This window comes from Chiloscyllium punctatum, chromosome 29, assembly GCF_047496795.1.
Source record: "Chiloscyllium punctatum isolate Juve2018m chromosome 29, sChiPun1.3, whole genome shotgun sequence".
Taxonomy (NCBI): Eukaryota; Metazoa; Chordata; class Chondrichthyes; order Orectolobiformes; family Hemiscylliidae; genus Chiloscyllium; species Chiloscyllium punctatum.
The window spans coordinates 44362594-44377265 of record NC_092767.1 but is presented as its reverse complement, the minus strand read 5'-3'; the positions used below and the strand labels follow the sequence as shown (position 1 = coordinate 44377265).

Genomic DNA, 14672 nt, shown 5'->3' with positions numbered 1-14672 from the left:
CCCCTTTATTCAGTGGAGATTTGTTACCACAAATTGCTGAATGTGGTAATATCCAGGATGAACGAGAATGTGTGTTTGTGGGATTGATTCAGACGCTTTTATTTTTAATTTCATGATGTTCACTCTCTGCTGGAATGAACACCCAGCCCGATGTCATTCCTGTGACATTCTGTGAGGCCCTGACCCTTCAGTGGTCACCATAAAGACTGACATTTGACGACTTCATTCATTTTCATCAGTCAAATGCTTACACCGTGCACTCGATGTATCCTGCTCTGATTGCCATCCAGTCAGACCCAGGATAAACCATGGAATGATTTTACCTTCTTTCTGTAAAATAAGAAACATTGAAGCTCACCTGTGTCTTCCTCTTTCCTACAATTTTATGTTCTGTTTCACCATCCAAGTTCACGGATTTGCCTCATGAGGTGGATCGTCTCGAGCTTCAACTGATTCAGCTTTGATGCTCTGAACCCAGAGCATCGATGCACAAATTACTGTGTGTTCCAAATCTTCTCCCAGACCCAAACTCCAGTTCATATTTAATCTTTAATTAAGTGTGAAGAAGGCCATTCAGGCCATCAAGTCCACATGCATCCTCCGAAGAGCATCCCAAGCAGACCCACTCCATCACCGTATTGTTCTCATGGTGAATCTATCTAGCCTGCACATCTTTGTGGGAGGAAATAGAGCGCTTGGAGGCTTGGAGAGAATGTATAAACTCCAGTCGGACAGTTACCCGAGGGTGGAATCAAATTCAAGTTCCTAGCGCCATGAAGCAGTAGTGCTAACCACTTCCCCACTGTGCTGCCCTGATCTATAATAGGTCCCCACATTGTGATTTCTCCCTGTCTCCTCGAGTCTATCACCAGTCCTAATCTGCTTGGTGTTTTGGGTAACAGACCAAATCCTCTCTCTCCGTCTTTCTGTCTGTCTTTCTCTCTTTTTCTCCCACTGCTTGCTCCTGGATCCATCCTAACAGGGTTCAGGCTTAACTCTGGATATGAACTTTTAGTCTCTGTTTTAATTTGGCTCTGAGATTTTTGCTGCTTCAGGCTCCAAACCAAAGCATCGTGGATGTAACCTTCCAAAAATAAAAAGACCACTGTCACTGAAAAGGGCAAATTCCACAGACACTGAGGAACCCGTCAATAGACTATATCGCACTAGTTTGAATTTAAACTATACTGCATTCCGTTAATGTAATTTGATCAAAACGTCCCAGAAATTCCTCCTTAGTAATCCCATGGTTTCTGTCCATCCTTCAGTCCACATTCCTTCAGAAAGAAGGATTTTCTCAGTTTAGTACATTCCAAAGGGATTTACAAAGATAAAGTTTATTAAGCCAGCTGAAGTGGCAGTCCCTGTTGTAACGTAGGGAAGCAGCAGCTACTTTACACACACTAAGCTTTCACAAACAGTAATATCATTGGAACCAGATCATCTTTTGTTTCTTGAGTGCTCTGTTGTGAGGAAGAATTATTGGCCAGAAGACACATGGGCTATTTCTGGTATCTTCAAAGTTTGGGAGAAGATTTGTAGCTCGGGTGCTCGTTGTTGTGGTTCTGTTCGCAACACAAATTCCCAGCTCAGCGAACAGAACCACAACATTTCTGATATCTTTTGCAATAGTGAGAATAGTCTGAGTGAAGAGATGATACACTTCATTTAAATGACTGAGGCAATGCAACATTTCCTTTGTAGTGATCCTCCAATAGTGCAACAGCTCCTCATTAATGAGCATGGAACCTTTTTCACTATCTTTGAACAAATTATCTAGAATGCGTTCTGATACACTCTCAGTACTACTTGCTGAATTGCAGCTTTGATTATACAATGTCTTGAATCACAAAAGTAGAAGTCCTGCACAGATTCACAATGATCAAACCCAGCTATATCTCGCAATTATTATCAGATCACATTATATCAAAATATCTCCAGTTTTGTCAAGAATTGAGAATCAAAAGGTCATTACTTTGAGGTTTTATGATCATACAAGTTATTTATAAATGTTGGAAGTGACCATTTGATCTGGACTGAGTGTTCACAAACAATTTGGAATGGTGAGGGCAGTGAAAGGTGAGAGTTTCCTTTAATGCTTATTGTAACAGGCTTGAGCAGGACAGCATACTATACAACTGACCAATGTGTCCAGCGATGGTCAGGTAACTGAACAATACAGACAGGTAAAATTTGAATAGCAATACATGCAACAGCATAACAATTTTCTTGAAAACTATATTAAGTATTATTCAGGGCACAAAAGTTATACATTGTTAACAAATTATTGACTATGTGATCCAGGAGATCCAGGACACATTGTTGGTTACCATTATCCATTGGAACCTGTCGCTTTCGTCCCCCTCCATTGATATAGATAGGGGTCTGCCCTCCGTCTTGCCTCCTGAAGTCAATGATCAGTTCTTCTGTTTTGCAGACATTGAGACAAAATTGTTATCATTGCACTATGAAACCAAGCACGCTATCGACTTCTTATATTCTGACTCATTATTATTTGATATGCAGCCTACAACCATGATGTCATCAGCAAACTTGTAGATGTTAGTATGAAATGTGGCCAATCAGTCATGTGTATAGGGAGTGTTTGGGGGCTGAGGATGCATCCTTACGGGGCCGCAGTGTTGAGAATTATTGTAGAAGAGGTGCAGTTAGCTACCTTCACTGATTGCGGTCTGTGCGTCAGGAAACTGAGGATACAGTTGCAGAATTTAGAGCCACGCCCTAGGTCTCGGAGTTTTGAGATTAGTTCAATTGGGATTATAATGTTGAAGGCGGAGCTACAGTTGATTAATAGGAGCCTGATGTAGGTATCCTTCTTCTCTAGATGTTCCAGGGACAAATGTAGGGCGAGGGAATTGTGTCCATTGTGGACCTGTTCTGCTGACCGGTAAATTGCAAGGGAATGAAGTAGTGTTATCATGTTGCTCCACCTCTTTCTCCTTTCATTCCATTCCTCATGTGGACTCCTCGTTCCATTATCTGCTGCATCTAATGTTGGCTCTCAGTTACTTGGATTTGTTCCTCAATTGAATGATTTTTATAACTGGATATTTCACTGCATACATTAACTGGTCTCTGAACGCTCTCTGTGTCACCACATAAATAAAAGCATTTGTGCAGCAACTCAGGTTCCGCAGCAAGAATGCAATTCTTTCAAATGTCCGAAAAGCAGTGTAATTCAAAGAATTAGCAGCACGAAACATATATAAAATGTACCCCAACCAGAGAAGGATGAAGCTTGCACATATGGCAAAGAGTAAAATGGCAGATTTCTTTCTGCTCTCCAGCTCTGGGTCATTCTCTATTTTTCTCTGACCTTTCAGTTCCACACGCACCTTAATTGCCTCGAAGATGTGTCTGACAGTCAGGACATTGATAAATAGAATAAAAGTGAATGGGAACATTGGTGTTAAAAATTGTTCAAAATATTTGAAACTTGCCCACCGACGGCCATTATAATAACCGCGTGTGGTAAAACAGTACCATGGAACGTTGTTGATGATCCTTCCAGGTTTAAATCGGAAGTAGTTAGGAATGTTCTTTAAGGAAAAGAAAATATAAATTGTTGCTGGAACCCTCACTGCAGTTTTCTCTGTGCAATACTTAGTTTTCATCTGGTGAAAACAGATGGCAACAAATCGATCAAAAGAAAAAGCAGCAGTGAACCAGACAGAACAATCAATGGCTGAGCAGGTCAGGACATAGATAACTCTGCAAACAGGAGTGATGTTCAGGAAACAGTGTGGATAATAATAAGACACAAATCTATCAAGTACGATATCAAAAATGATGAACAGTAGATCAGATGTTGCCATGGCCACCAGATAGCGAATGGTGCATGTAGAAAGACCACACTTGCCCCGAGCCAAGAGTGCAATCACCACTAGACTCACTGTAAGAGAGAGAAAGGAGAAAAAGAGACTTGAAGTTACTCTGTGTGCCTGAGCTCAGATTGTAAGTGATGGCAAGAAGGTCTTTGTTGTTCCAAACCACATTAAGTCTCGAGAATATGAACCTTAATAGCAAACTCTCTCTAAATGAATCATTTGCACTTTTAAAAGACAGGGGTAAGAACATGAGCGACAGTTTATTCGTAGCAACATGGTCACATATTCAATGTTTTGTTCGGGTTGGCAGTGGTTGATTTGAGCTGCTTTATAGGTAACTCTGACTGGTTGGATTTTCCTATAGGACCGCAACATTTACACAAAGGCACCCTGCATGAGTAAATCAACGATGTTGTATATTTAGCACAAACATTGATTGGAAAATTCTTGCAATCAGTTTTGGAGTTTCCATAGCTCAGATTGTGTCTAGAATTTTAGGTCCACACTGTATGAACTATAATATGGGATATTAAATCACTTCACAGTGACTGGGAGTGGATGCACTCCACAATATGAAATTTTTAAAAATGATAACATTTTGAGTCCATCCCACGTGTACAGGATTGAACATACCAACAATTTTATCCATGGAAGTATTCAGAAGTGAATCCAAGCACCATACCCCAGGTTAGGTGCCTACCACAATCATAAGAATTTCAATATTTGGCACGGAATCCTTGACCTGTCTGAGACTGTACTCCACTGCTCCCACCCAAATCCACGCAGCATTGGTTATTGCAACTTTCTAGTTTAGAATTCACACTTTTTACCTGGGATGAAGCAAAGCTTCCTGCCTGATGTCCAGACTCTCTCACACAAGCTCCTCTCCTTGTGAACAGAGATCCTCCTCCCAGATTCAGAGCACATGCTGGGGCTAAGAATGTCCATAGGTTACCCAACACACAACTTGGAAATCACTAGAATTGGACTAAAGCTTGTTGTGGTAGACCCAAACATTGTTTCCTTGCATGGCTTCAGAGGCTCTCTCCGAATTCAGGCCAATATTAAAGGTTAGGGGAGATGATGGGCTCATGATCAAATACTAGACTTACAACAATCTGGTGACTCTAAGATGATTGCTCCCTTTTTAAAACCACATCTTATGATAGGATATCCTTATGGGATGTTCATTTTCACGAGCGTGCAACTCCCAAAATCGACCCAGTTTTGAAGATAAGAGATCCTTAATTTGATTCAGTGTAATTTTCTAAAGTAAGGAACACCAATGCATAAACCCATAGACCACAGGGAAAAGGATCTGTCTTCTGGCTTATAGACCAGTAGTAGTTGGGAATTTCGTTGGACAAGACAAAATAAGCTTTGACATGGACCATCCACTGGAATAGCTGACATCCTGAATCCAGCAACATATCAGCACCAAGCTTCCCTCCTTTCCCCTTGGTTATTTCTCCTGCTGTCTCCCATGTAGGACATTCTTTTGGACAATAACCACAGCTCAGGTTCAGAGCTATCTTCTTACAGATGTGGGAATATTGGTTAATTTTAAATGTACTCACAAAATGTGAGTTTTGGTGTCTGGACCAATAATTCTTGCCCAATTCTAATTGCCTTTGAGATAGTACTGGAGAGCAGCATTTTTGAACACCTGCATTATCTGGTGGATAGGAAAACCCTGTATATTTTGGAGCAGAGATCCATAGTTTTGAGACAGTAATAGTAATGGAACAATGATGTATTTTCAAGTCAGAATGAAATCTATCCTGAAAGGGAAGTGGCATGTGATGGTGTTTCTATGCAACTCCTGCTCTTGTTCTTCTAGCTATTAGAGGTCATGGTTCTGTAAGGTGCTGTCAAAAAACACTTGGAGTGTAATGTTTTGCATCTGTGGGTGGTATTCATTGTGGGTCTTTCATGCCATTAGTGAAGAGAGTGAGTACGGAATGTGGTAATTGGCATGGTGATCAATCAGCTGTTTGTACTGCACAATGTGGTGCTTTGTAAATGTTGTTGGAGATGCTTTCAGTGAGACACATGGAAAGCAATCCATCCCACCCAAGCTATACTTTCTGGATGGTAGACATGGATTGGAGAGACAGACAGGGAGCTTATTGCTGCTGTAATCAATATCTGACATACTCCTGTGTCCACAGCACTTGCATGGCTGGACCAGATCATTTTCTTGTCAATGGTTGGGCCAGGTTATTGGTAGCCATGCATTCAGTGACAGTAATGTCACTGTAAGCCAATGGCATATTGGTAGATTCTCACTTCTTGGGGATGGCTATTCCCTTGTGCTTGTGGGATACAAATGTTACTTGTCAATTACCAGACCAAGCTAGATGTTATCTCACTGTATCATGACACAGATCTTTTCATTATCTAAGGAGACGTAAATGGTGCTGAATATTGTGCAACCATGAACAAACCTCTCTACTTTGGAAATGGCAATGGAGGGAAAGGCATTGATGAGGCAGTTGCAGATTTTAAGGCCAAGGTACAAGTGTGAAGAACTCCTGCAGAGATGTGTGACGGCTGAGATGATTGACCGCCATTGACCATAACTATCTTCATCTGTGGTCAGGATGAAACACAAGAGAGTTGTAATCTTGGTGAGTTCAGTTTTTCAAGGAGTCCTTATTGTGAATATGTGTTGACAATAAGAGTTGATCATTTGTTGTCAGTAATTAAAATTTAACTGTAAAAAGAGAAGCATCTGATTGAGATAAATACAATCAATACATCTGTAAATCCAAGTCAAACGATCCTGAGTTTGTCACACTAGAATATAGAAGGTCAAAGGCTGAGGGAAAAAACAGGTCAATGTTTGACACAGTTTGAATGCCCAGGAAAAGTCAGAATGTTTGTCATTATCACACTAAAGGGATTGAAATACTCCCAATTCTGGAAGTGGGAATTGTGAGCTGTCTTAATGACATGTATACCAAGGGCAGGCAGAAATAACTCGTTATGTTGAAGGTAAAATTAATCAGTCATACTTTTCAATATTTCATGTACAGGTTGGTCTGTTACAATGTGTTTCGTTAACACAAAATCACTATAATGCAATTGACAAATTGAAGACACTGTTTCTAAAGTGCATAATGTTAAGGTGTGTCTTAGTTATAATACTATTCCAGCCCCATTAGTTCAAATGGTGCTCTTATTACTCCATTTTCTTATAACACGGGATTGCACAAGAATGGAATTACCACATTATCGCGGAACTGACTGTAAGGGTCTCCTTCTTCTGCAACTATGTTCCCTCGTTCAAGACTCCTACAGAAGTGGAAACATCATCTCAACATCGACCCTGTCAAACCCCCTCAGAATTATGTATATTTCAATAAGATCAAAATGCTAATGAGGAAAGACCTAATCTGGTTATCATTCTTCCTAAGTCATCAGGAATCAGTCCAGTGAATCTTTTGAACTGCCTCCAACACCAGCATCTCCTTTCATAAATATGGAAACCAGAATCATACACAGTACTAAAGGTGCAGTCTCAACAATCTGTACAGTTGTAATAAGACTTCCCTATATTTACACTTCAAACCCATGGTAACAAAGCCCAAATTCCACTTGTATCCTGAATTACTTGATGAACATGCATGCTAACCTTTTTGTTTTGCACACAAATCTCACTTTGCTGACCTTTTTGAAATCTTCCTCCATTTATAATTGTTTGCTTTTTGATTCTGCCTGGCAAAGTGTTTGACCTTACACTTTCCAGCATTAAAGCTCCAGCTGCCAGGTTTTTGCCCATTCACTCCATGTATCTACATCCCCTTGCAGATTCCTTATGTTTTTACCAGAATGTACACCCCCAGCACAGCTATTTATATATCATCAGTAAATTTGAATACATTATACTCTATTTCCTTCTTCAAGTCATGAACGTCGATAGCAAGGAATTGAGATGCTGGGACAGGTTCTGATGGCACTTCACAAATTACATTTTTCCAACAAAACGTCTATTAATCCAACTCTCCATCTTCTGTGTTAATCCAGTCTCAATCCATGCTAATACATTACACTCAACACTGTGAGCTCCTGTCTTGAGCATTAACCTTCCATGCAGCACTTAAAAAAAACTTTGAAATCCAAATGCACTACATCTTCACTTTTGACTCCTCAAAGTCTGTCCACCAGCTAGAAGGCACAAGTCAGGAATGCGATGGAATACTCCCTACAGTACCACATCCAAAAAGAAGTATGCCTCTGTTTCTTGAAAGATGAGTACAGCTAAAGTTGGGGTATGAAACTTTAAAAAGATTTAGCGATGCAAGATATGGAGATGTGATTTCCATGAATAAGGGTGATGACAACTAGAGTTTGTTTTGTTAGAATATTCATTCAGCATTCGAACACTTCGTATTGGGAAAGGCATGTCAGAGATGCTCCTACTTACGCAAGGCCACTGGCTAAGTTGTTGCCCTCCAGTTAGTTATCCACACTCCGTATAATATTACTTTGAGAGATGCTCCCAGTGACACCTGAACACTGGGGTAAGTTGTTCCCCTTTAGCTAGGAACCCACACTCAGTGAAATTCTAATTGAAAGATACTAGCTGAATCGCAATGTCACTGGAATTAGATGTTCCCTTCAGGCCATTGACTCACATGCAAAACAGTTCTACAATGAAAGATATTAGCAATTGAGGGCATTTTACTATTCATGGTCCACATTGACTACAATGCTGCTTTTACAGATACCCACAGGCAGCGCGAACACTGGGTCACAAATTCCTCATGACCAATTCTTTTTGTTTACTGAAACACAGAATCGTTGGCTGGCTACTATTTATTAGTCAACCTCAGTTGCCCTTGAGAGGGGATGTGAGCTGCGTTCTTGAACTGCCGCAGTCCATGTGATGTAGGTTGCCCTACAATGCCATAAGGGAATGGATTCCAGGATTTTGACCCAGTCTGGCATGGTGATATATTTCCAAGTCAAGATGGAGATTGGCTTGGAGAGGAACTTTCAGGTGGTGGTGTTCCCAAGTATCCACTGTCCTTGTTCTTCTAGATGGTACTAATCATAGTTTTGGACAGTGCTGTTTAAGGAGCTTTAGTGAATTTCTGCACGTATCCTGTAGACTGAACACACTGCTGTCAGTGGTGAAGATAGTGGCTGTTTGTGGATGTGGTGCTAATCAAATGCACTGCTTTGTTTAGGATGGTGTCAAGATCCATCAGTTTTGTTGAAGTTTCACTCATCCAAGCAATTGGGGAGTATTCCATCACGCCCCTAACTTGTGCCTTGCAGGTGGTGGACAGGTTTTGGGGAGTCAGGAGGTGATTTGTTTGCTACAGTATTGAGCCTCTGACCTGCTGTCCCAGCCACTGTATTGATGGGGTGAGGCCAGTTGAATTTCTGGCCAATATTGATAATGGGAGATTCACTGATGTTAACACCATTGAATGTCAAGGTGTGGAGGGAAGGTCATCTCTTATCACAGATAGTCATTGCCTTGCATTTGTATGGTGTGAATCTTAACTGCCATTTTTCAGCCCAAGCCCAGATACCCAGCATATCTGGCAGCACAGTGGTAATCAATGCTGCCTCACGGCACCAGGCGCCCAAGTTTAGGTTCTAGCCTTGAAGGACCGTCTGCATGGAGTTTACCTGTATGTATGGTTTTGGTTTCAATGGTTTCATCTCACAGTCCAAAGCTGTGCAGGTTTGGTAGGTAAATGCAGAATTATGCCAGTAGGGTGGTGGTGTGGGATGGTCTTCGGAGGGTTGGTGCTGACCCAATGGGCTGAATGGCCTCTGTCTGCAGAGTAGGGATTCTACAATTCCATGATATTGTTGAGATCTTGCTCCCTTCAAACATTGATTTCTTCAGTATCAGATGAGTTGTGAATGGTGCTGAACATTGTACAATTATTGCCAAACATCCCCACTTCTGACTTTCTGACGGAGGGCACGTCATTGATGAAGCAGCTGAAGATGGTTGGGCCTAGAGCACTACTCTGAGGAACTGCTGCAGAAATGACCAGGAGATGAGAAGACTGACCTCTAAGAACCACTCTGTGCCAGTTTTGACTCCATCCATCGGAGTTTGCTTCCCGATACCCCATTCATTCCAGTTTTGCCTGGGCTCCTGATGCCACACTTGACTGAGTGTGGTCTTGATGTCAAAGGTAATCACTGTCACCACATTTCTGGAAATCAGCTCTGCAATTCAGCTCTATAGTGATGGATTCTCCCAACAACAAGACACCATTGCAATCAGAGGGTCCAGCCTGATATTAGTGATCCCAATACAGTTCAGTTCCATGATCATTAATGCCTTCATTCAGAGTGATTTCTGGAGACTTGACTCAGTATCACACATCAATCCAGTAAATCAGTGGCAATGAAGAGCGCCTGTGGGCAATAAAACCTTTTTGTTGTTGTTCTCCGTTGACGAATTACACCACAGGGTAAGTTTGAAAATGTTAAATGTGTACATTGATATCATACCTTAGGAATTTGTTCTGCTCAGTTCAGTGGCCAGTAGGTCGAGGGTTAAATGTATTTGTCATGCACACCAATGGATCAGCATTCAGAGGGTACCCCACATCTGAGAGGTAAAGACTGGGGAGGTAAAGACTGAACTTGAAGAGAAGAAATAAATCCTTGAAGAGAGCCCATCACAGAATGCTTGTACCCCAGAACATTCAGTCTTCTGTATTGTACTAACCTCTGGCATTACAGCAGCAACACATGTTCTCTGAATCTGACATCGTTCCCTTGGCTGTCAAATGAAATTTGTTTAATATCTTGTCATCCAATATTCCATGGGAATGGGTTGAGCTCAGTTGGATTGTTGGTTTGCAGAGCAGTATGATGCTAACAGCATCAGCTCAATTCTCATCACTGGCTTGAGGTTACCATGAAGGACTCTCCTTCTCAACCTCTTCCCTCAGCTGAGGTCTGGTGGCCCTCAAGTTAAACCACCAGCAGCCTCTTCTCTCTAATGAGAGCCCTGTGGTCTGGTAAGACTATGGTGACACAATATATCGAGCACTCTATTTTCCTTCAAGTGAATCATTATGGAATTGAAGAATGGTGTCATTATTGCATGAGAGAGTTTGACCCACTGTATTACTCCCCTGATGTAAAACACACTGTTCCAGACATGCCCCAGGCAGCAGTGTTGATGAAGCAGCCTTGACATTTACAATGTACTGTGGGAACATTCAGCTTGGTGTTACTGTTACTGCACACATTTATAAACTTCCAAGTGCTAGCTGGCATCAACAAGAACCTTCTATACTATCTCTCATCCACTCCCAATTTAAATTCAATTCCTCGATAGCCACACAACAGTCTGAGATTACTCAGCATCTACGTGTGATCTCCAATAAACCACCTCATATTGATATAGAAATTCAATCAACATGGAAACTTTTATCCAACCAGAAGGGGCTGAATGCACGGAACCCTGGCCATTCAGGGAACTGACCCTACACAGGGCAGTTAAGACATGAGTGATTTCCCACAAAGTGAATACAGGTGAGCAGTCATTCCCACTCACCTCAGCTTTCCGATCATTCAGAATGGGAGGAAAATATGATAAAATTTCTAGGGGCAGATTGGCTCAAATTGATCAGCAAGATCTTGAATAGCATTGATGTAACATCTCACCTTATAACTGTAGGAACTGATATGTCTATGCAAATCTCTCGATGGTGTAAACCACAATTACTGTTTGGACAGACATCCTATGTGACAATTGGTGCAATGATATCCCACACCATGAGACAAAGAGCATCATGCAAATCAGGGTTGACAGATGATTCACATGAGAACACAGAACATCGAACTGTAAAGCACAGGAACAGTCTTTATAAAGCTGAAACATGACATCTTGACTCTTGTACTCAATTTATCAGCCAATAAAGGCAAGCTGACCATACATCTTCTTTGCTACCCTATTTACTTGCAAGGTCACTTGCAGGGAGCTATGGACTTGAGCACCAAGATCACTGTACATCAATGCTGTTCAGGGTTCTGCCATTAACTATATATCTTTTCCCTAACTTTCAATCTCCTAAAGTGCAGCGCCTCATACTTGCCCAGATTAAACTCCATCTGCCACCTTTCCACCCCTATTGGCAATTGATCTCCACTGTATCTTTGACAAACTTATCCACAACTTCATTGATGGTTCTATCATCTGCAAATAAACAAAGGGCAGAGGTCCCATTCTGGAACCTTGAGGAACATCACGAGTCACGAACCTCCAGCCAGAAAAACACCTTTCCTCACTGTCCTCTGCTTTCTATGGGAATCGAAGCTGCCACTTCACCATGGATCCCATGTAGTGTAATCTTCAGGATGAGCCCACTATGAGGGACCATATCGGGCACCTTTACTGAAATCCATGCAGACAACATCCACTGCTCTACCCTCATCGACTACCTTTGTCACTTCCTCAAAAGATTCAATCAAGTTCGTAAGACATGACCTGCCTTGCATAATGCCATGCTGACTGTCCCTAATTAGGCCCTGCATTTCCAAATGCCTGTAAACCCTATCCCTAAGAATCATCTCCAATAGTTTATTTTCATATCTGTTCAGCAGTGTGCTGTTGCTGGACTATGATTCAATTGGTGATCCTGATACAGTATCTAACGCAGCAAGTCCCTCAATACTGAACATCAGGTCAGTTGGGTGTCACAGTAGCAGGGCTGACTTTCACTCCATATGGCCGGATGTTCTTGATCCTGATTGGAGCCTCGGAGCAGCACAACTATATCAAATATCCGAAACTGCACATCAGTCACCCCAAACCAAAATGTCTTTCATCTACAAAAAATTATCTCCACCGTTCTGAGCCCGGTACAATGACAGAGGTTTCACAAAGTTGGTGGAGTACTGCAGTACATGGTGTAACACTCGAGCCTCAAGGTGAATCCGTCTAAAAATATATCCAGGGGTTTTAGTCTCTAAAACATCAGTCCTGACAAAATAGTCATAATAATAATGTTATAACAATAATGTGAATAATAATGATAGCAATTACATATTTAAACTGACAGCTAAAGTCTCCATAATAATCCCAAATGAACACAAATTGGAGGACCTTCACGTTATCATTTGGGGACCATCAAAGGATAAAGCAAAAAAAGGCAAGATAGAAAACATCCTGTTGGACAATTTGATCCTCTGAGGCACCTAAAACTCCAGCCCTCAGCACTTATCCTACTGGGCTCTGCACCACAGCACTGTGTATCATTTTACAAATGGCACACCTCACATGGCATTCACATAATTTCAACAATATACATTGTAGTTGGAACCTTTTGTTTAATAGCCTTCCCAATGATCTGTCCTCACAAATATAACTCCAGGCATCCACTGACTGACAAAAACTCAAGATGGTCAAAGCCATCTAGGCTGATCCACCCTTATCATGATTAGATTTTCTCCAGGGTGGAAACATTTGGCCCAAAAGGTCCACACTGACACTAATTAATGGACCTAACAATGTACGCAATTTAACATGGTCAATTCACCTGACCTACACATGTTCAGATTGTGGGAGGAAACCCACACAGACACAGGGAGAACATGCAAACTCCATGCAGACAATCACCAGAGGCAGGAATTGAACCCAGGTCACTGGTGCTGTGAGGCAGCAATGCTAACCACTGAGCCACCATTTCACAGGGAACCTAATCTAATCCAGCTGACTGAGAGCAGGCTTGAAGTGACCACGGAGAGAGAATGGTCTTGCTAAACCCTTTCTAGACAAGCTGGGGCCGGTGCTCAGCCAAACTTCATCACTGAAGCCTCAGTGAAAGCCCATTCTGCACAGGACAGAGAAACAGACACTGCTACATGTTACTGAGAAACTTCCGAATCGACAAACAATTCACTTTAAACTCTGTAAGTGAGAGCACTTTCATCTGGCATTGGGATTTGCCTTGCTCAATGGAAATTACATCATCAGGAAATGCAGATCGGAAATATAGACTTATGTAACTTAAGTTGTTCCAAGACTTACCGGGTACACCAACAATGACAAAGATGGTGTCGTATATTTTTGAGATCATTATGTTTGGAAAATACATTTTGTTGTTTGTGAAACAACCTCTCCCTTCCTGCTGCTGGCATCTGTCCGAATTGTCTCAAAATTAGGGATGAGACATATCCAGAGACATGATTTTATATTTTGTGATTCATTTTATATTTTGTTGTATCCCTCCTAGGAAAATATGATTACACATTCACCTTTTTAATATCATTTTGAACAAAGAGATTATGACAACAGGTTTAGTTTGATGATGTAATGTCATTGAAATTTAAGTCTACATTTGAATACCCCAAAGACTGGATGAATCTAATCTTATTTGGTCACAACCGCTCCTTGTAACTTGTCATCAAACAAGATAAGTCCCCTGGGCCTGATGGCATTTATCCTAGGATTCTCTGGGAAGCAAGGGAGGAGATTGCAGAGCCATTGGCCTTGATTTTTGTGTCCTCTTTGTCTACAGGAGTAGTGCCGGAGGACTGGAGGCTAGCAAACGTGGTTCCCTTGTTCAAGAAGGGGAGTAGGGATAATCCTAGTAACTATAGGCCAGTGATTCTCACTTCTGTTGTGGGCAAAGTCTGAGAGAGAATTGTAAGGGATAGGATTTATGCACATCTGGATAAGAATGATGTGATCAAGGATAGTCAGCATGGTTTTGTGAAGGGCAGGTCGTGCCTCACAAACCTTATTGAATTCTTTGAGAAGGTGACTAAGGAGGTAGATGAGGGGAAAGCGGTAGATGTGGTATATATGGATTTTAGTAAGGCGTTTGATAA

The 14672-nt window shown here is 41.5% G+C and overlaps 1 pseudogene; it reads left to right on the top strand.

Moving 5' to 3' along the window:
- The first annotated feature begins 6285 nt into the window (after positions 1-6285).
- LOC140454667 (beta-1,3-galactosyl-O-glycosyl-glycoprotein beta-1,6-N-acetylglucosaminyltransferase 3-like) overlaps positions 6286-14672 on the top strand; it is a 139446-nt pseudogene continuing 131059 nt past the window's right edge.